The sequence below is a fragment of the Patagioenas fasciata genome, chromosome W, assembly GCF_037038585.1.
Source record: "Patagioenas fasciata isolate bPatFas1 chromosome W, bPatFas1.hap1, whole genome shotgun sequence".
Lineage (NCBI taxonomy): Eukaryota > Metazoa > Chordata > Aves > Columbiformes > Columbidae > Patagioenas > Patagioenas fasciata.
The window spans coordinates 64,983,875-65,004,421 of NC_092559.1; positions in this window are offsets into that span (position 1 = coordinate 64,983,875).

The window sequence follows — 20,547 nt, forward strand, 5'->3', positions numbered from 1 at the left end:
CCAGTTTGAACTACTTTGGAGGGGGCGAGGGGGAGAGGAGAGAAAAAGGGGGATCATCCTTCCCCAAAAAAACACTTGCCCTTGGCCACAGGCACAGATGCTGAGGAGGGGGAAGCCTGGACACGGCTCATGTTATCCCCAAGTGAGCATTCGCAGGGTCCCACTCAATAAAGCAGCAGTAACCACCATCTTGCTGCATTCCCTTGTCAGCCGCCAAACTATGGCAGGGAGAGGAAATTGAACCCATTAAACACACACACAGATGCCTCTGTGTAGTTGCCTCACTCAGGAGGGGAGGAAGGACCCTCTAAGGACCCTCTAGTAATTTTTTTTTCCTATTGTGCCTTTACCAAATACAGTCATTTAATCATTAAAAGGGGGGGGGGGGAGGGGCAGGAAAGCATGATGAGGGGTGGCAGCAGCTACTGTAATATCCATACAGTAAGTCTCTAGGAATGAAGCATAGAAGTAGGGTGTGAATCTTGTACAATCATAGAATCACAAAATAATTTTGGTTGGAAGGGACCTTCCAAGCTCATCTAGTCCATGCTCTTCCATGCTCTTCCATGAGCAGGGACATCTTCACCCAGATCAGGTTACTCAGAGCCCCATCCAGCCTGGCCTGGGATGTCTCCAGGGATGGGGCACCCACCACCTCTCTGGACAACCTGGGCCAGGGTCTCACCACCTTCAGTGTCAAAAATTTCTTCCTCATGTCCAACCTGAATCTCCCCTCCTTTAGTTTAAAACCATCACCCCTTGTCCTGTCACAACAGGCCCTGCTAAAAAGTCTGTCCCTATATTTCTTATCGGCCCCTTTTAAGTCCAGAAAGGTCACAATAAGGTCTCCCTGGAGCCTTCTCTTCTCCAGGCTGAACATCCCCAACTCTTTCAGCCTGTCCTCCCAGCAGAGTTGTTCCAGCCTCAGATCATTTCTGTGGCTCCTCTGGCCCCTGTCCAACAGGTCCATATCTGTCCTGTGCTGAGGGCCCCAGAATTGGACCCAGCACTGTAGAGGGGTCTCACCAGAGCAGAGGGGCATGACTGTTGTGGTCATGAAAAATGCAAGTGAGATCTACAATGTAAGAGATTTCCAGAAAGTCCTGCAAGAATCATTCATAGAGGACATTTCTGCAATGTCCAGCCTCCACCACCTTCCATCCCAGGCAAAGCCAGACCCAAAGCTTGGTGCCCAGGCTCTCTTGGCCACAGAGGGCATGTGCTATGAGCAACACATCAAGAAAGGAGCGTTCTGAGACAGTCAGTAGGGTAACAGCTCTCTTCGGAGAGAATACAAATCGTAAGACTGTGGTGGGGAAAAGGGACAGATTCTGTGACTGGGAGGCTTTCATGGTATTGTCTTGACAGTGAACTAAGACATGCACAAATATGTGGCAAACCCAGCCCCTAGCCTGGCTTTTTATAAACTCAGAGAACTTTGAATTGCTCCCATCTAATAAAAAAAAAAAAAATTTAAAAAAATTAAATTAAAAAAAAAATCAATAGTTGGCAAGTCTACACTTTCTGAACCAGGACTGCGAACAGCCACAGGATGGGATAAGCTCAGAAGCACCATGGAGATGGGGAATGTTTGCAATACCTGTCTTCATCTGGTCTAGACTTCAGATGTGTTGTCATTCGGGGAAAAATAAATATGGCATTGGTGAGATTCTATATGTGGTCTGGGTTTCTTTCTGTTTAAGAAATGAACTTGGAAGAGTTAAGATTATGCAGGATCTCCTTAAAGGTCAAAGCTCTTAACAAGTTGTTCATCTGCCCAGCACTTCTCTGTGAAACTAGATGTTCTTCAGCAAGTGATATTCCTCCTTAATGACAAGTCTGGGTTTATATCAGCAGACCTCAAAATTTGAAGCAACTGTCAGGACAGTAGTGTGACCAAGGTGAACTATAAAGCAAGAGGTCTTATCCCATTCAAATCAAATTAGTACAACATTTTACCCCCTTTCTTGACTTCCATACTAAAGTCTGAGTTGGTGAGTAGCCCACATCAATACTGAAGTGAGTAGAAAGCAACAGGCAGATTCTTAACAGCTGTAAATCTTTCAAGAGCTTTTTATTTACTTAAAGCTTCATCTGAGACACAAAACAACACACACCATATTTCTCCTTTCTTTGTCTTCTTTTTTAATATAGTGAAAGTGTCCCTGTTTGGGGCATGGAATAGTGCAAAACATCTTTGATACACTGAACATAAGTTTAAAAAAATTTCCCCTAGTTCTGGCTATGTTTCATATGAAATGTTGCATACTAATCATAATTTATCATCATCTTCATATATTCTTGTATAAGTAATACAAATCACCACAGTCAATTAATCAATCTGTAATTAGGAGATGACATGAACATTTACTACCATCAGGCATAATTTATATGATTATGGATGATTAAATAAAATGTAATTGAGTGAAAAGGCAATTTGTTAAGCACATGTAAATTCAGCCAAACCACCTCAGGCTATGATCTTGTCAGATCTCAATAGCTGAACAGGGTCAGGATGGGTCAGTGTTTCAACGAGAAACCCCAAGGGAGAAACCCAGGTGCTGCAGGAAGGGGTGATGGTTAATAGGTAGCACTCTCCTTGCTGAGATTGTGTTGGAAGCGTAGTGTCTCTAACACATTACTGGAGAGATGGATGTAAGCTGTTAAAAGTGCTGCCTGAGCAGTTCTTGAGAGAGGTGGGTATTTGTCTCCTGGACTTGGGTTAATTTGATTTCAAGTAGAGCACACATCTGGCCAGTCACCGTGAGGAGACAGTAAACCATAGCACCCTGACACTTGCTGCTCTTCAGCAGAGCCAGAAGACATGCCACATTGGTGATTTAGTCTGCCTAACTCAGATACCTCCATCTTCATTATTTAGGGAAGGGGGAGTCCTCTTAAAATAAGCACATAAATTCCTCTTCTGCCTAGTGAAGAAGGGCAGGTGCTCTTGAAAGCCAACCAAGGCAGAACATGTCTGCCTAACTCAAGTGCTCAATCTCCTGCAAAGACATCTATGTCCCTCTGTTGAGTGGCTGGAGAAGATGGTCACATATATCAGGACAACTGCTTCATGGAAACACTGGTAAAAATTGGATCTTGATCCCAGATGCTTCTGCAGATCCTTGAGGTAGAACAAAAACTACGAGCCAGCCAAGGGCTGCCAGGCCCACAAACAAGGAAATGAGAGTTTGTTCTTAGTGCTCCATCCAAAACCAGCTGGCATCAGTAGACCATCCCATGGAAACTGCTAAAAGCAACACTGGGAAAGTGTTATTCTCTTATTCTTTCATATTTTTATGGCATCAGGATGAAATCCAACTAAGTGAATGATTTCTTGAAATGTTCTGTGTATTTCCAAATTGATTTTGGTCACAGAGCCAGAGAAATGCGAGAGGTTTTCTTTAATTATTGCACAAAAATAAACTTGAATTATTAGGATTAATTCCATTTCTGTAGTCCTAAGCAAGTATATTTTTGCTTCCTCAGTTTTTAGTTTCTTCCTGGCTTATGCCAAGACATCTTGTTTAAAATAATTAAAACCGTTTGTTTTAATACAGTGCAGTAGTTTCAACAGTGCTTTGCCTGGTTTTGGTGGTTTTTGTTTGTTTGTTTTTGTTTGTTTGGGGTTTTTTTATTTATTTTCCTCAAGTCCAATGTCACTCCCTGTGGGAACTGGAGCAGACATGTGACAAATCAGAGGCATGAATGAAATCACTCATGGAAGGCAAACAGACAGGTCAACTGAAGCTAAAACAAAATGATCTTAGATTATTAAATGGATACTTATGTAGACGGATAACCAGATGTGTTTGACAGTGGATGTGAAAAGGGGGGGGGGAATACCTCAGGATTAGAGCAGAAAGTAACACAAGCTTTCTTCTCTGAAACAATTAGTGAAATCACTTTCTATACATTAAGAGCCCTGCATGTGCAACATTATACATTGGGCCTGCACAACCAATTTGAGTCAGTATGATGTTTAAACTCTTAAGTGGTACCACTAATCTCCATTAATCTGACTTCAAAGATGAGACATAATGCTCAGAACAAGAGACTACAAGTTGTTAATGCACGTTCCTCAGCTGGAACACTAATACATGACTCCTACAGAAAGAGCAGGATCATCCAGGCCTGGGTGTGAGCATTAAAAATAAACATATATTTAAGGATCTTTCCAGAACTGCTCTCCTTTGAGGTTTTTCTCCATCCAGTTATGCCCTTTGCCACTGCGGGTGCAACAATGGTCATGAGGATGTCCTCTTACTTGGGTTATTTTGTTCCCCCCAAAAAATACCAAGTATTGTCGCTTCCTTGTGCAACCTACATGATGAACTGCTGACCTCATTTAATGAGGAAGAGCTAGGTCAGTGAGCCATGGATTTACCCCAAAGCACATGGGATGGAGAAAACAAGGTTGGCCAACCAATATTTAATCTCAACCCCATGATTACCAGTCAGGAATGACCACAGAAGCAAATAAAATAATGCTGGTCTAAACCACTTAACTGAGAGGAAAATCTCTGGGGGGTTGATATCATGTTAGAAACACAGCTTTGAAATTTCTCATCCCTTTGTTGTTCCAACACAATGTGTAGTTTCATGATGGATCTCAGAAGGGAGCAAGAACAGTCACCACTCTGGTTGAGTAGGATTATTCCATGTGTCCTCAGGAAAATATTTGTCTTTACATTCTTGGAAGAAAAGCAGTATTATGTTAAAAATATGAAAAACTCACCTTCCTTTAGTTCCATAAGTTTTTAAAATAGATTCAATTCTCCTTGCATTTTTCCAACATTTGTTACTGAAATATCTTCCAAAGCAACTAACTGAAATTTATCAAAATCAAGGAGAAAGAGGTTCTGGTTTTATTATACGAAAACTGATAATACCCTTCTCAACTCAAGTCATGTTGATTAAAAAATAGTAGTTACATGTGGTTTACAAAACAGAAGTTTTCAACCTCAAACTTTCTGTCTGAATAGTTTTGAGCAACTTGAAGATATGTCTGAGAGAAAAGGTCCTGTCTAATTATGTTGCCAAACCAAAAGCCTTATTCCGTAAATGCTATGAGCTCTTTTCAAGAAAGACGTAATCACCTAAGTGCCAAGCTGTAAAATTCAAGTAAAAGCTAAATTGTACTTAAACTGTGCCTTGCTGAGATAGAGTTGTCTAGAAACCAAGAAAAATGTTGTGAAACATCTAATTTATGTTCTGATGTAAAAAATCTCTGAGATCAAAACATTAACTGGAGCGGTCTCCCCAAATTGTGCACCAGGCATAGAACTAGAACCAGCACAAGCTCCCAGTCTGAGCCCAGCCATGGTTCTCCTCATATCAGCGACAGCTTTGCCTTTGACTTTCTTCTGGATGGTGTCTCCTTGTCTTCCTGCCTCTTGTGCTCCTCATCTGAGCATTGGCGGATTGTTAAGTACGATTTCATTAAATTGCTGAAATTCTCACTTGTCCCCAAGGAGTCCACCACAGGAGACACTCATAGGGAAAAAGTTCCTAGGATCCATGAATAAACAATCTTGTTATTCTCTGCCTTCCTTGGAGATTTCTACATCTGCTGATGAAAAGGCCTGAGTGCTACAAACTAATTATAAAATTATTTAGTTAATAAAGGCAGGTAGGAAAGTTTCTAATTATCCCTATGATAAAACTCTCCTGAAGCTGTAAGATTTGTCTTAACCTGCAAGCAAGGTGGGACCCATCTCATGTAACTCAGGCTGGGCAGAATCAACTCGATCCGGCTGCCTTAACACAAATGGGGCCTCAAGTTGCGTCAGGAGAGGTTTAGAGTGGATATTAGGAAAAAATTCTTCCCAGAAAGGGTTGTCAGGCATTGGAATAGGCTGCCCAGGGAAGTGGTGGAGTCACCATCCCTGGAGGTGTTTAAAAGGCATTTAGACAAGGTTCTTAGGGACATGGTTTAGTGCTAGAGTTAGGTTATGGTTGGACTCGATGATCCTGAGGGTCTCTTCCAACTGAAACAATTCTATGATTCTATATGCATTATATAAATGTTGTGTATAGGCCATGAAGATACACGTCCCTCAATTGTGGCTCACATTACCTGCCTTGAATGGTGGGTGTCAAGAGGATGGACCAGATTCCTTTCAGTGGTGCCCAACAGTAGCATGAGGGGCAACGGGCACAGAATGAAGCATAGGAGGTTCCATCTAAACATGAGGAGAAACTTCTTTACTTTGAGGGTGCCAGAGGCCTGGAACAGGCTGCCCAGAGAGGTTGTGGAGTCTCCTTCTCTGGAGACATTCAAAACCCACCTGGACTCATTTTTGTGCGATCTGCTCTGGTGACCCTGCTTTAGCAGGTGGGTTGGACTAGATGATCTCCAGAGGTCCCTTCCAACCCCAACCATTCTGTGATTCTACAAATACAACACTCCAAAAATGTTCCTCAACACAGATGTAGCCCAGACTCCTTGGGCTTGCTTCAGCTGTCTAGAAGGGACACACAATGCTAGATAGACATCCCAGGACTGGACAAGCATCCATGTGGGGTTGACAAACTGACATGGGTCAACAGGGTAGGTGACAGGCCAAGGAGCACAACCTGAAGGGGTTTAAATGGTACCAGACAGCCTCTTGTTGAAGGCAGCTATCTAAATTTCAGGTGGTCCCATTATAGGGGTCCCATCATTAGATCAGTGGCAAAACCTCCATTGGCTTCAGCCCAGCCAGGACTTCACACCATAACTAGTTTCTATTCATTGTGAAGATAAAGTGAGCACAGGTCTTGCTAAAGTAAGATCACATGAAGTTTCTTCCACACCTTCCCCAGGGAATTTTACTTTCCTCTTGTTTTTCCTATCAGGAATCTTGGTTTTGGATCTGCTTTTGGAGAAGACAAAGGTGACCTCCCCAGCTGACAGCAGGCTGCCTGGGTTTGACAAATGCTGTCAAATGACAATGTATCAAAGCATAAAAAAAAAAATTGTTGGCTGAAGTATTACATGGAGTTTTACAGGGTAATAATTCAGACTACAAGCTGATACATTTAGGCGTCTGGGTGGGGAAATGTATGAAAAATGCATGAGAGGTTTGGGTAAGAAATGCACTGGTGTTCCATATTCATTATTCTTTTTTTTCAATGAAATTATCCTAAGGAATTTTTTTTTTTTTTTTTAAATAAAGAGAAAGCATGTGCTCAGTAAGCGTTCAGTCGCAGATTTCAGGGTTCTTAAGTACTCATTGACACAAGAGGCAACAACAGTTCTGCAGGAACCTTTATGGGTCTCTCAGGGTTGTTGTTTTTTTTAAGCCTGCGTATTATGGATTTCCACAAGAGGTGTTAACAGTTCAAGGCATCTTAATGCCTATTGGATTAAATAATGCACATTTTAAAAATTGCATGAAATCTCTCCCACTGGGCAAATGCTATCCTTTCCGCCTTTACTTTATAAATGAAAATAAAGCATGTATTACAAAAATTACCAAAGAAATTACTACAATCCACCCCCAAAGCAACAATGATGCTGGGCTGAAATTCTGTGTTTAGCTCACTCATCTTTTATGCAAGTCCTAAGGCTCCTGGGGCAGATCAGAGCAGAGAGCAAATGAGCATGACCACATGCACGGCCAGGAGCGGTTATAGAGAATGGGACTTTGGGACAAAAGGACTGGTTTAACTGGTTAAAGGGACTTTCATGCTCTTGCAGTAATTCAGCCAGCATACACCAGTTGACAATCTGAGCCAGAGCTTTGGTGGAAAGAAAATATGAGTAAATTACTAGGAGTGGGGGGAAACTGGCATTTCTTGGAGGGTCCATCCTGCCTCAGTGGGGAAAAGCCACAGGACACAGCACATCCCACGTGGGCATGGCTGCCTTTGGGTGATCCCCCTGGGACTATGGACTCCTCACTCAGGCAGAGATGTCCGCCCTGATGCCCACATGAGGTCAGTCAGGCTGGGGGACATATGGCTGGTGCCATGGAGCAGAAGGTACAGATCCAGTCATGATCAGTGTGGACAAGAATCACAGAATGGTTGGGGTTGGAAGTGACCTCTGGAGATCATCTAGTCCAACCCACCTGCTAAAGCAGGGTCACCAGAGCAGATCGCACAAAAATGAGTCCAGGTAGGTTTGAATGTCTCCAGAGAAGGAGACTCCACAACCTCTCTGGGCAGCCTGTTCCAGGGCTCTGGCACCCTCAAAGTAAAGAAGTTTATCCTCATATTCAGATGGAACTTCCTGTGTTTCATTCTGTGCCTGTTGCCCCTCATCCTGTCATTGGGCACCACTGAAAGGAGTCTGGTCCATCCTCTTGACACCCATCCTTGAGATATTTATCAGCATTGATAAGATCACCTCTCAACTTCTCTTCTGCAGGTTGAACAGACCCAGCTCTCTCAGTCTCTCCTCGTAAGAAAGATGCTCCAGACCCCTCAACATCTTCGTAGCCCACTGCTGGACTCTCTCCAGCAGAACTCAGCCCTGAACCTACTCTCCTGGGAGGTGACGCTCTCCTTGGACAGACATTTTGGGGAGCTGTTCTGCAAAAAAAAAGCAAGGGGTGCTTCGTTAAAAGTTTGCCTGTCATTCGGACATGAATCACAGCTCTAAAAGCGTTTACTAATGCCCTGTTGATAGCCAACAGTGAAGCACTGCTGCCCCCCCCCCCTTTTGCGATATGCAAACAGTGGTGATTAAGCACCAGATTAAACATCTTCATGAATATTTAAAAGGCTGATTTTGAAAGTTTCCTGTCCTTTTACACTAATAGTCCCATTAAAACCTGTTTACAAGCCAGTCATGAGAGTAACTGTGTGCACTTAAAAAACTAGAGAGTTTCCCTAGAGGAGTGCTTTAACCATGTGAGAATGGCAGCTGATCAATAGGGATCTTAAAATAAGACTGTCTGCTTAAACCCAATGGAAACAACCCTTACAATATAGATATAAAGAGCTGGCAAAGTGCCCAACTGGTTAATTAGGAAGGCAAAATGGTAATAATAATAATAATAGTGCTTGAAAGTCCAGCTGTCCTGTTCCTGGGTGTCTGGTTGCCACAGGACTTCTCAGAAGTTGCCTTAAAGATGTTAACAGCAGACAGGAAAAGTTTTAAATAAACTTAACAGCTTGGTGTTTCCTGGATCTCGTTGTCTTTTACACATCAGCTCCTGGTTGCACACAGTGCCTACAATGGGGATGCAGATACCATATGATAGCTATTAATAATTCATGGATTCAGCATGTCATGTTGAAGCATGGTGGAATAAACATGTCTTACATAAACAGGGTGTATATCCATAATAGAAGAGGTGGGCATATTCAATCAGTGCTGTAAGCCCAGAATGTAAATCTGTGGCACTGAACCCTCTTACATGGATGTTACTCTTGGCCTGCTCTCTGTTACTCACCATACATTATATGGTAATCACTTTGTTGCCTTGTTCTGAGTTAAGGGGACATAAAGCAGCAAGGCAGCTTTGTAAAAGTGTTTGAATTCAGTACAGGAGGTAGGTGCTTAAAAAACGTGAAAAAAACTGGGCTTTTGTGTCTATTCTGGTGATATCGAGCACACTGGAGAGAAATCTATTGATATCAGCAGGCTTTGGATTAGGCTCCTGCTGTGTTATTAAGTGAATTATTAATTATTAATAATAACATAACAGAAATCACGTTGCTTTATTCAACCATTCCATTTTGCCTTATGTGGGGGTTTTTGAAAGTACAGTCACCAAGTTTATATACAAGTGTGGACTGATTGTTCAGCCTCCTTGCTCATTGCCAAGGAGAGAGTATGCTTACATATGGGTGTCCAGTTTTAAATGAATATTGATTGACTGAAATTCATGCCATCTGCTTCAGTTTAACTGTTTGGCAAAACTAGATATCAACAAAAGTGGATTGAATTTTGAACGGTATTAAAACTTTCCGGAGCCAAGGTAATCATGATGGAAAAAAGTAATAAACGGCTGGAGGCCTGACAAGCGTGGGGCTTTTCCTACTGCTGTGAAGCCCTCTGGGGTTAGGGGTGTTTAGACCCAGTGTTAAAAGACCAGTAGGGCTGTTAATGGTCTTTCTATCCCTTTGGCTGCAGCAAATATAAGTAGGCAAAGTAGATGCTGTAACTTGACCTTCCTAAAAGTTGGCCAAACTAATGTTTTTATAATGTTTCTTCAGATAATGAGGTTTGGGAAAATGTTATCATTTCACACAAGCAGTGGCTGGTGGCATTTCCAGGATATCTTCTCTGAGTTTGTCCCCATGGGACTGGCACTCTCCTGTCCTGGCTCCCCAAGGGGGACGTGTCTGCCTTATCTACAAAAGAAGTGACACTTGGCAGACTGGGGAGCAGAGAGCTTGGGGAGACTAGAGGGGTTCTCACCATGTAATATTAATATTTTGAGTTTAATGCCTGAGACAGGAATTCATGGGGTAAGAGCACAGTGTGTTGTCCAGCCATCTACATCCCCATTGCATCCCAGTGCCCCAGCAACTTTTATCACACTTTTTTCTGCTTATTTATGGTCATTATTATTTACTTACCCACTTGTTAGTGCACTTAGTGTGACTGAACTGTATTGGAATTAAGGCGCTGATTCTTTCAAATTCTTATCCTATTTCTAAATGGTTCCCTTGAGGATTTGTCCTATAGATGAACCCATATTTCCCAAATTCAGCCATGTGAAGGTCAGGCTATCTAATTCAGCAGCTATCTACACTCCAGAGGTGCCTCCTTTTGACCTACAATGATTAATTAATGGGACTTAGGTTTGCTGTGGGAAGAATGTTGGCAAATACTACTAGGAGAGCTAAACCCACTTTGCGTGGTTTACACAAGACTAGGCAACAGTTGATAGCAAAGCAAGGAGCTGAATCAAGATACCTTGCTGGCTTGGTTTATACTCCAACCCTGGTCTAGAACTTCAACTATTCACCCCAGTTTTGGGCTGGATCTGTGAAAAAAAGCCAGCTCCACAGTAAGCCAGTGAGACCCAGCTGAAAGGACGATGCCCTGCTATACAAAAAGTGGTGGGACTGCAGATGGCTTGAAGGCACCTCTTCAAAAAAACCTCTCGCATCTTCTCTGTAGCAACTTTTCCCTGGAAATTGGTCTGTGACTTAATAAAATAACACCAGGAAAGCCAGTCCATGCTATCTTCTTGTTTCTACTACTGCAGAGCTGTCAAAGCTAGTGTCCATGTTTATTACTTACCAATTAATTAATAATCATGAATGAAAGCAGATGGGAAACACTTTAAGTTCTGGGTCAAACTAATCTGTAATGTTACTCCTTTGAAATTAGTTATGTGCTTGCTTGATTTCTAAACATCAGTTCACCAAAGTATGTCAGCATTGCTGTGAAATAGAAGACTTTATTTAAGATATGTAATATAGAGATTTATGTGCTCACAGAGATATGTGATATTAAAATTATATATGTTATAATTATATATATTATAATTATATAATACATATTATGTTAATTATATATATTCCATATATAATCAAAATGTATGGTTCATCCCTGACAGAATATTCCCGAACTGCCTGAAGCAGACAGGCTAGCATGAGACAAAACTCTTTTAAGCAAAAAATGAAGATGAGTTGGGTAAATTTTATAACAGGTATAGGTGCCATAAAATATGCTGCAGCCTGCTTTGAAAATCTTCTGTGTCTTTATAAATTTGACTCTGATGAGTACATGCCAGGTGCCTAAATTTGACAAATTGGTAGGAGTATTTTCCTTTAAATGCTTCCAAATTTATGAAAGGAACTGATCAGAAGGTGCATTGATCTTGTGGCCACAACCCTGAAATTGGATTGTTCCAAGAGATAAGTGCATAGGATTCACTCCCTTGGCTGAGTGAATGGCAGAGTTTGACTTGCTTTCAGTGTCACAGGGGCTTTTGGCTTGAGTTTTGACTAATAAGTAGCTGATTTTAAGAAATGGTCTGTGCTCAGCACACGATAAGTGTGTATGTTGGACATCAACAGTGTGGACACCTGAAATTAGATGAGGCATCCCACTCTGACGCTGGGACACTGCAAAGTCAGTTCAGCAAACGTCCTTGCTCCATGACCCAGAAATGGCCTCCAAACCATCATGGGACCTGTTACTGCCCTTGGTACTCAGCATGGTGATAATCTCTCCAATGATGAGAATGAATGGAGGGATGGATGGATGGAGAAATGGATAGAGAAATGGATGGATGAGTAGACAGATGGAATGAGTGACATCCACTGGGTTTCATGATTCTTTCTTTAACGTAGATCTTCTCACTATGATATATGTATTTTAAAACAAATCTATAACATTTCCCAGAATTACTTTTAGAAAGAAAAAGTCATGTTCATTTCAATGACTGTTGAACCAGGCTCTGTATTAAACCGGTAGCTCCCAGTTGGCTCCTGCAGACCACCGAGACCACACCACCATGAGCACCAGTCCAAAGTTGTCCATGAGCTAATAATTAGCACATCTTTCACTGCACCTTTACAATGTATTAAATTAAAAGTTGGATGACAAAGAGGAAAGACTAGCAGGGGTCCACTCTCCCAATGAGTTTGGAAATGTCTGGATCAAATCATGGAGTTACTATATGGTTTCTAAGTTCTGGGGAATATTTCTTTTTATGTACCTTTTAAAAAATGCTTTTAGCTATGATTATTCTTTATTATTATTATTATTATTATTATTTTCAACTGCACTATGAAGAAATGAACGTGAAAGCTAAAATACAAGAGACTTTTAAACTCAGCTACATTTTATAAAATTCCTCTGAGATGCTGGTAGATGAATGGTATTCCCTAAACACATTCACACACACCTTTTCCAGGTGCATAAACTGAGTCTTAAAGAAGAGGTGGTATTTTTCCAACTTAGGTATCTCAACTAAGAAATCCCAGTCCAAAGCAGACTGATTTTTAGCAACGCCCAGTCTGGACAGATGGGCAGCAAACCAGATTACTCCCAGGGCACTCTTATTTGAGAGTTTATCTTTAAAATGTTGGTCCATAAATGGCTCTCTGCAAGGTCGTGAAGTAATTCGTTGCACTAAAGAGTAACACACAGTTATCTGAGGAGTTATAAATATGGTTATTTGAGGAGTTATTTTAGTGATTCTGTTATTTCAGACAGAAACAGAGAACTCCAGGCTTGAAAAATCAACAGATGCCTTCACCATAACTTCATCCAGTGCCCAAAAGTGTTTCCATTTGCTTGGTCTGTTGGCTCCTGGTATGACAGCCTGGGAATTTTAGCACAAATATCTGCTTGGATCAGACTGTTCTGACCTAGGGAATCTGACCTCAGAAGTACCAAAATCCACTCATTATATCGGTTAAGAAAAGCAATGTAGGAATCGTTAACCTATGAGTCCTATAGTCACTGATTTCAGAAGGAAAAATAATTTACTCCATCTTTAAAATAACTATTTTTAAAGAGCAGGTGCCTGCTGCACTTGCATGCTGAAATAGAAATTAAACTGCTTGAAATAGCTTTTTAGGAGAGAATTGAAACCTTCACGTGTCTGGTCCAGTCTCACTCCTTAACCAGCTGGTTACCAATATCACGACAGTATTGCAACATCCCTTGAAAATCACACCTGCAACCCTTATAAAACCAGTGAATCTTCCTGAGCCAGAAGGGGCTTCACTTTTTGAAAGACAGCATTACCTTTGTAAATTAGTTCTAGATTGTTGGGCCTGGAGTGACTGTGAATTTTGGATTTGTCATCCTATTTCAGCTTCGAAGGTGCAGTGCTAACCTGCCTCCCAACCAGCTGATCCTGCTGTTTCTTTAGCTCCCTGTTTAACTTCAGTGGAAGTCTCAGGTAATGCAGAAGAAAGCCTTTAATGGATTAAAAAAAAAAAAAATAGATCAAAGACATATAGAGCATAAACCCATGGTATGCACATCTATGAGTGTACATACGCATTTATATGAATTTATACACACAGAGGTATGGACAAGAGGAAACAGTAAAACATCCAGATACATTTTTTGAAAATATTTCCTTTATAAAGCTGAGCTTCACGCAGCAGCACAATGTATACATCCTTTATTTCTGCATTGTTTCTGTGTCGTGGTCAAAGAGTATTAAAGGATATATTTCTGTTCTAAATTACATCTGGGTAAATCTAGAGGAATTCCCCTGAGCCACATTTGCCTCTAAGATTTTGCCTACATGGGGACATTAAGGAAAATAACCCAAATTAGCTGAAGGTGAGAATTTAAAAGTGGATTAATTAAACTGCGTGAAACCCCTGTGAAGGTTGTTCTTATTCAGAATTCAGGTGGTCTTCATTCAATTCAATTTAATTTAATTCACTTTGGAAATTAATTCAGATTAATTGTCCTAACAGTTTTTATGTACCTATTCTAGATTAACACTGGGGTAATAAAATGAATTGTAGCCCACTGGCTTCAAGATGATTTTTAGATTTATACTGGGAGGCTCTGGAGAGAAATTGCCCCCTGTGTGTCCAGAAGCCAGTGCTTTGCAAGACAAAGAATTGGGGGTTGTTTCTGGAAATAGATAAGCAATATTCTTTTAGCTTTGGGGGCAATTTTTAAAAGATCTGACAATAAAAAGGAGGTGACAATGACAACACAGCAACAGGTTAAATACCACTGCTTTTGAGCCCTGAGTAGGGAGCCCACTGACTTGTCTTCCCCCAGGGCCTGATCCTGTATTTATAATTTTTTTTTTTTCTTTTTTGAGGGGAATCCTTTGACATCAAGAGGAACAATATCCAAATCTCCTAATTCCAGACAATCTGATTTTGCAAGCCTGGAGCCAAATGAAAATCAAGACTACAGCAGAGAGGGCCTGCTATGTGAAAAAAAAATAAAAGAAAAATTGCTTTAAAGAGATAACTGCTCAAAATCTACTCCCCAAAGGAGACTTTTATTGAGGGTTTCTTTTTGAGATGTCTGCCTAAAGGCTTCTTCAGAACGAATTTAGTCATTTGTAACTCAGATTTGGAGTCTGAAGTCCCCTTTGTACTGCATGGTAGCTCGGAGATCCTGGGCCTTCCTCTTTCCAGCGAGCTGGGGCTAAGTCTGGGTTTGGGGATATGGGTGCAGCAGAGGTGATGTGTGCCCCCCCGACAGCCCTGCCAGGCTGGAGACACTGCAGGAGGCCCAGGCAAACAGGGAGGCAAAAAAAAATCAGGGTTTCTGAATCTGCCTGGGATCAGTTAAACGCTGACATGTTAAAAAAAGTAAATTAAAAAAAAAACAAAAAAACAAAAACAACAAAAAAACCCACGAAAACAAAACAACTCCCACCCAAACTTATTTCTGAAAGGTTTTTGGCAGTTTTGTGTGTCTTTCTCTGAAGCACCTGGCACTTACTGGACAGGGATGGGACTGAACCAGCTCCCGTCTGCTAAATCCATTTTGTATATTCAGATTTTAAATGCCAAACATAGATTAAAAAAAAACAAAACAAAACAAAACAAAAAACAAAACACCTTTCAGTCGATCTAAAAAATCAAATGCAACCTTCAGCATGTTGGAGCTGTGATAAAAAGGTAACTATGCTCATAGGCTCATCACGTAAATAATGAAAAGTAGCAACGTTAGTGGGATGGGATTTGGGGAAGGGTTAGGGGGGTGCCCAGCCCGGGCCCCCTCAAAACCATCCACCAGGCACTGCAATTTGGAGTTAAAAATGCTTTAATCCTCAATGGGGCAGTCGCTGCAGCGGGAAAACTTTAAATCCCTGCTCCATCACTGTCACCCCGGGGGCAGGTCCGCGGTCACCCGGGACACCGGGATGCTCAGGGACACAGCGAAGGGAAATTCGTGTCCCTCCCAAAGCGATTTGCTACGGTGATCACCCCGGACCAGCAGCCAAAAGGCAGCGCACGGTACAGCGGAGCAAGACGCGCTCCAGCTCGGCAGGGAGAGCTTTGGGACGGGTGTTTTTTTGGGGGGCATCCCCCCCTCCATTCCCGACACCTTGCATCGCTCCGGTCCCCAAGCACCCCTCCAGCTCCCCGGGGCAGGATTTGGCCTTGCACACTCTTGGATTCATACATGAAAGCAAATTTGACCTGTTTCTTGGACCAGATACGTTTCAAAGGCTTTCTCTCTTTTTTTTTTTTTTTTTTTTTTTTTTTTTTTTTTTTTTTTTTAAGACGGGGCGGTCTGCGGTCCCTAGAGTATCCCTCCCCCTGCCCGTAAATTTGTCCGGCTTCTCCCTACGGGAAGAGGGTCGGAGGGGGGGGTCCCGGGCACCCCCAGGACACTTCTCCTCTTCCCCAACCTAGCACCTTCGAGTCCTCTTCCCCGATGGGGGGATCCCGTAGCGGCTGGAACAACAGGCGATCCCCGTTTGGGGGCCGGGAGCCCCCTTTGCTGAGGGAGACACTCTCCCGCGTCCCCCAATATCTTGGGGTGTGCGCACAGCGTAACTGCAAAGACTACGATGCCACCTTCGCCTTGCAACCAGCTAAAGGCTGTTCTTTTAATGAATTACTAATGAGTTAAAATTGGGCAGCCGGCTTAATTAAAGTGTAGAGGCAATGTGTTTACCACATTGTAATTGAACTCATTAGGGCTCCGGCTTTGTGTTTTTAAGCAACCGCCTTGTTCTACACGTTGAGTGATTTGTAGGAAGCACGTTGCTGGGGATGGGGGTTTTGCAGGAGTGGGGTGGGGTGGGTTGGTTAGGCGAGGTGACTCTGTCTTCCGCCCTCTTCTTATCTCGCAGAGGCGTGTGCTGGGGGGGGGGGATCCTCAATTGGATCCCCTTTTTGTGGGGAAAGCAAGAAGAGGCAAAGGAAAATTTGGGGGGAGAACAGAAACTTGGGGAGGGGGGAGTTTAGAGAAGCAGAGTCCGCCCCTTCAACAGGGTTCCACTTGCCCCGTAACAAGCAAGGGGGATAGGGGTACTCACCTCCCACCCTCCGCAGCCGTCGGGGCAGACCTGCCTCGGGGTGGCGGCGGAAATGGGGCGGCCGCGGTTCCCCCACCCGCAACTAAGGAAGGGGAGGGGGCCGGGGAAGGGGGTGGCTTCCCCGCACCGCTTGCAGGGCGCTGCCTGGCTACTAGGCGGCGTCCGAGATCTGACCCTTCCGTGGCACAGCCGGGAGCTAAACTTATGCGCTAGCGGAGCTACCGCGAACGCGGCCCGATACCGGCCGCGCGCCTCCTCGTCCGTGCCCCGTAGCCCGGAGGCGTCCATGGAGGTTCGGGTGCTCAGGTAAGCATGGGGGCAAACTGGAGCGGTGGGGGGGAACCTCCTGATTTGGGTGTATTTCTCCCCTTCTTGGAATAAATGGCAATGTCGTTTTCTGTCGCGACAGGTCGCAGGGTCGTGTTGCTCCTCGGGGCAGGGGGTGGAAAGCGGCTGCCAGGAACCGGGTCGGGTTTGGCTGGGAGATCCCCGATGGGTAAGAGGAGCCCCCCGCAAGTTTGGGCTGCTGCGGAGGGAAGGGGCGATGGTTTGTAGCTGCACGTCTCCCCCTTCCCGTTGCTTTTCTAGATATACAGATATTTTAATTAATTTTCCTTCGAAATAATGAACTTTGGGTCCAGATTTGGAGATCGGACGGGAAGAGCAGGATTGGCTGGTCCCCAAGGCCAAAGCGGGGACCTTCGCGGCCCCCAGGGAGGTGGGTGCGCAGAGCTTTCCGCTTACCACCGCGCCCGTGCAGCGCTCCCCGTCCTGCCGGGGGGAGAGCTCCCACCCGGAGAGACCCTTCTCATTCGGGAAGGGGCTGATTTTGGGAGAGAGGTGGGATAAGAGGTGGCCGCCAGCCTGAAGAGAGGCGTCTCCTCCGCTTTGTCGGTGGCTCCGAGGTTTAAAAACCGGGGAAAACGATAGATTTTATATATATATATATATATATTTACTGTCTGGACTCCCAGGGCTTTGGGAGTCCGAGAGCTGGAGCCGAAGCAGGGAGCCCTCGGGAAAGCCGTTTCCCCCCAAACCCTTACTTGACAGGGTGCCTGCTTGTTGCACAGCTCCTGCCCACCGGCTACCCCGCAGCAGGAGCTCATTGCGGTCTATATAACCCTTTGGAAACGCCTATATAGAGCTGGCTTTACAGAAAGTGTGCCTGTAGTAGAATACCCTTCTTGCAAGTCACTTTTTTAACATTATCCTGAAATTATGACGAGGGAGGAGGGGACGAGAGGGATGCAGCGGTGGAAAAGTTGCATTTGGGTGTAGAGAGGGAGAAGGTGATGAGCCAGCCCCCTAAGTGGATGATGTGAACTGTCAAAAAGTGCAGGAGCGTAAAAGCCAAACAATCCTAATCCCCATAGGTTGTTTATTCCTCACAAAATACAACTCTACATAGCAGGAAGTTACTGCAAACATTTATCAATAATAAATGAATCTCCTGTAATAAAATACATAATTAGCTACAGTCAAGTACGTGCATTATGCCAAGGCTTTTGCAACTCTTTGAAAATCCGACTTAGATAAATCCTATCAAACAGCCCTTTAAAAAGAAGGGGAAAAAATGAGCAAGTCACCCAGCTTTTCTTCTTTTATGCCGTTTCTGAAACCCAACCGTAACTACTCCTGAAATATAACGGAAAACTCTTTGGTGAATTCAGAAGAGTCATTATCATCCAGATTTAAGTGAATATTAACAGTAAATAAAGAAATCTCTGGTTGTAGTAGTTGCAACAAAGCAATAATAAATCAGTGGGTGGTCATCAGTAATGATAAATGTATCATTATTACTGTGGGTTGGGGAACAGGGTTTGGAAAGTACTTCGGACTTTTTAATGGCGAGCTTGGTGGCAATTCGTTTCTTAGCCTGGGAAAAGAGGGGGAGGGAAAGCCATATAATTTCATACACAATTTATGTGAAAATAAATTTAAATCTGTATATTACATTTTTAATTTCAAGATAGTAATTACAGCTGGTTCATTATATCTCTTCTGAAAGTCTCAGTGCTCATCTTAATTGCCTGTTTGTACAATCTGCTTTCGAAAACACCCAAGGTTACTGGGTTCTGAAAAATGCAAAGTTGAATTATTTACTGATGTGATGAGTCTTCGCCCGATGGCGTCCCATTTCCCTGGCAAGTTTGGGCTCTCTGGTCCCCTTCCCACCCCGGTCGGGACCTCGTTTCTCTGCTGTGGAAGTTTATTGCTGGTTTCTGCTTGAAGATGTTCAGGGTACTTTAATTTATGCGTTTGAAAGAAAATGGGGAAAAAATCAATAGTTGAGGTGTTTTCCGTTTGGGATTTTGTTTTCCTTCCATCCCACCGTCCCCGGGGATTAATTCACCCACATCTAAACTTCCAGCTCTTTTCCTCCTTGCCACCCCATCCCCAGGCAGGACAGAAATAAATCCATTCGCGGTTTTAAGCTCTGAGGAGCAGGATATGGAGCCACCCATCTCCTCTCTAGTTGCGAGTCGCTTCACGTACGTCGAAATAAAATAGCAAATGGCATTTTTTTGGTGCCGTTTCTATTCGGGAGGATGATGCTGGGGGAGGGGGGGCTGGCGAGCAGCCTTCCCACGGTGGGGGTATCCGTATCTCCTGCACGTACCTTCGACGAGGACCACCTCGGTTTTTGATCGCTCGGAGCATATTAAATTGAGAAGTTAAGGGACAAAAGATGCCGTTCACTGTTCCTACCCTTCAGCCGCCGTGCTGGTTTTCAGTTTACCCAGAAATGCCCCATCCCTAAACTCTCCCGGTGCCTTTAGAGAGGCAGGAGAAGATCACCTCTTTTCGAGGCGTCCTCTTGCCACTGAAAAATTCCACGTAGATCTCTGTCCTTTTGTTGTGTCTAGCTGGGGTTATTCAAGAGCAGAGACAAAAGACCGAAGCGATGTGATCTAAATGAGCTCCGGGGTTTTCCAGATGGGACCACCTCTATTCCAAATGCCCTTTCTGCTTAATATAATAAAACGCAATTAAAAAAAACCCAAACAACCAAAACCAAAACAAAAAAAAAACCCGACAACTTAGAAATGAGCTTTGCTCTAGACCAAACAGTGCAAATGAAATCTACCCAAAAGTATTTTAAAACCCTCCTTTGCTGCCTAGATTTTGTTAGGAGAAACGGTTTTATAACGATACCTTGTGTGTCTGCTACTTACACGGCTGCAAGTTTCAATGGGATGTGGAGGGGTGGGAGGAGGGAATGGTTCCGCGTTGGGGGTGTTTTTCTTTGTGGTTTTCGAAACGCACCGAGGTTATCTTACTCCTCGCGGCCTCTCTGTTACAATATTTAAGCGCTGTGGAAGTAAATAAAGGCCGTGAGGGTGGGTTGGGGTGGTTTAAACTTGGCCACTTTTCTCAGCTGCTCGTTTTCACACGAAGCGAGAGGATCTGCTGCTCTCGCCTCTCATTCAGCTGCTCCAAGGCAGAATCGTGAAAGAGAAGAGAGAAAAGGAGCCAGGACTTGTATTTATCGCTTCCAGGCTTCTGGGAGAAGTTTGTCCGCCTTCTCCTCTCAGGAGGCGACTCCAACCCAACCGTGGCAAATGGCAACAGCAAATAATGAAGTGAACAGCGGTAACTGAAGGCGGTATCAGGAAAGGAGACCAGGTCTGCAGCTACCCAAGGGAAGAGTGTAGACACT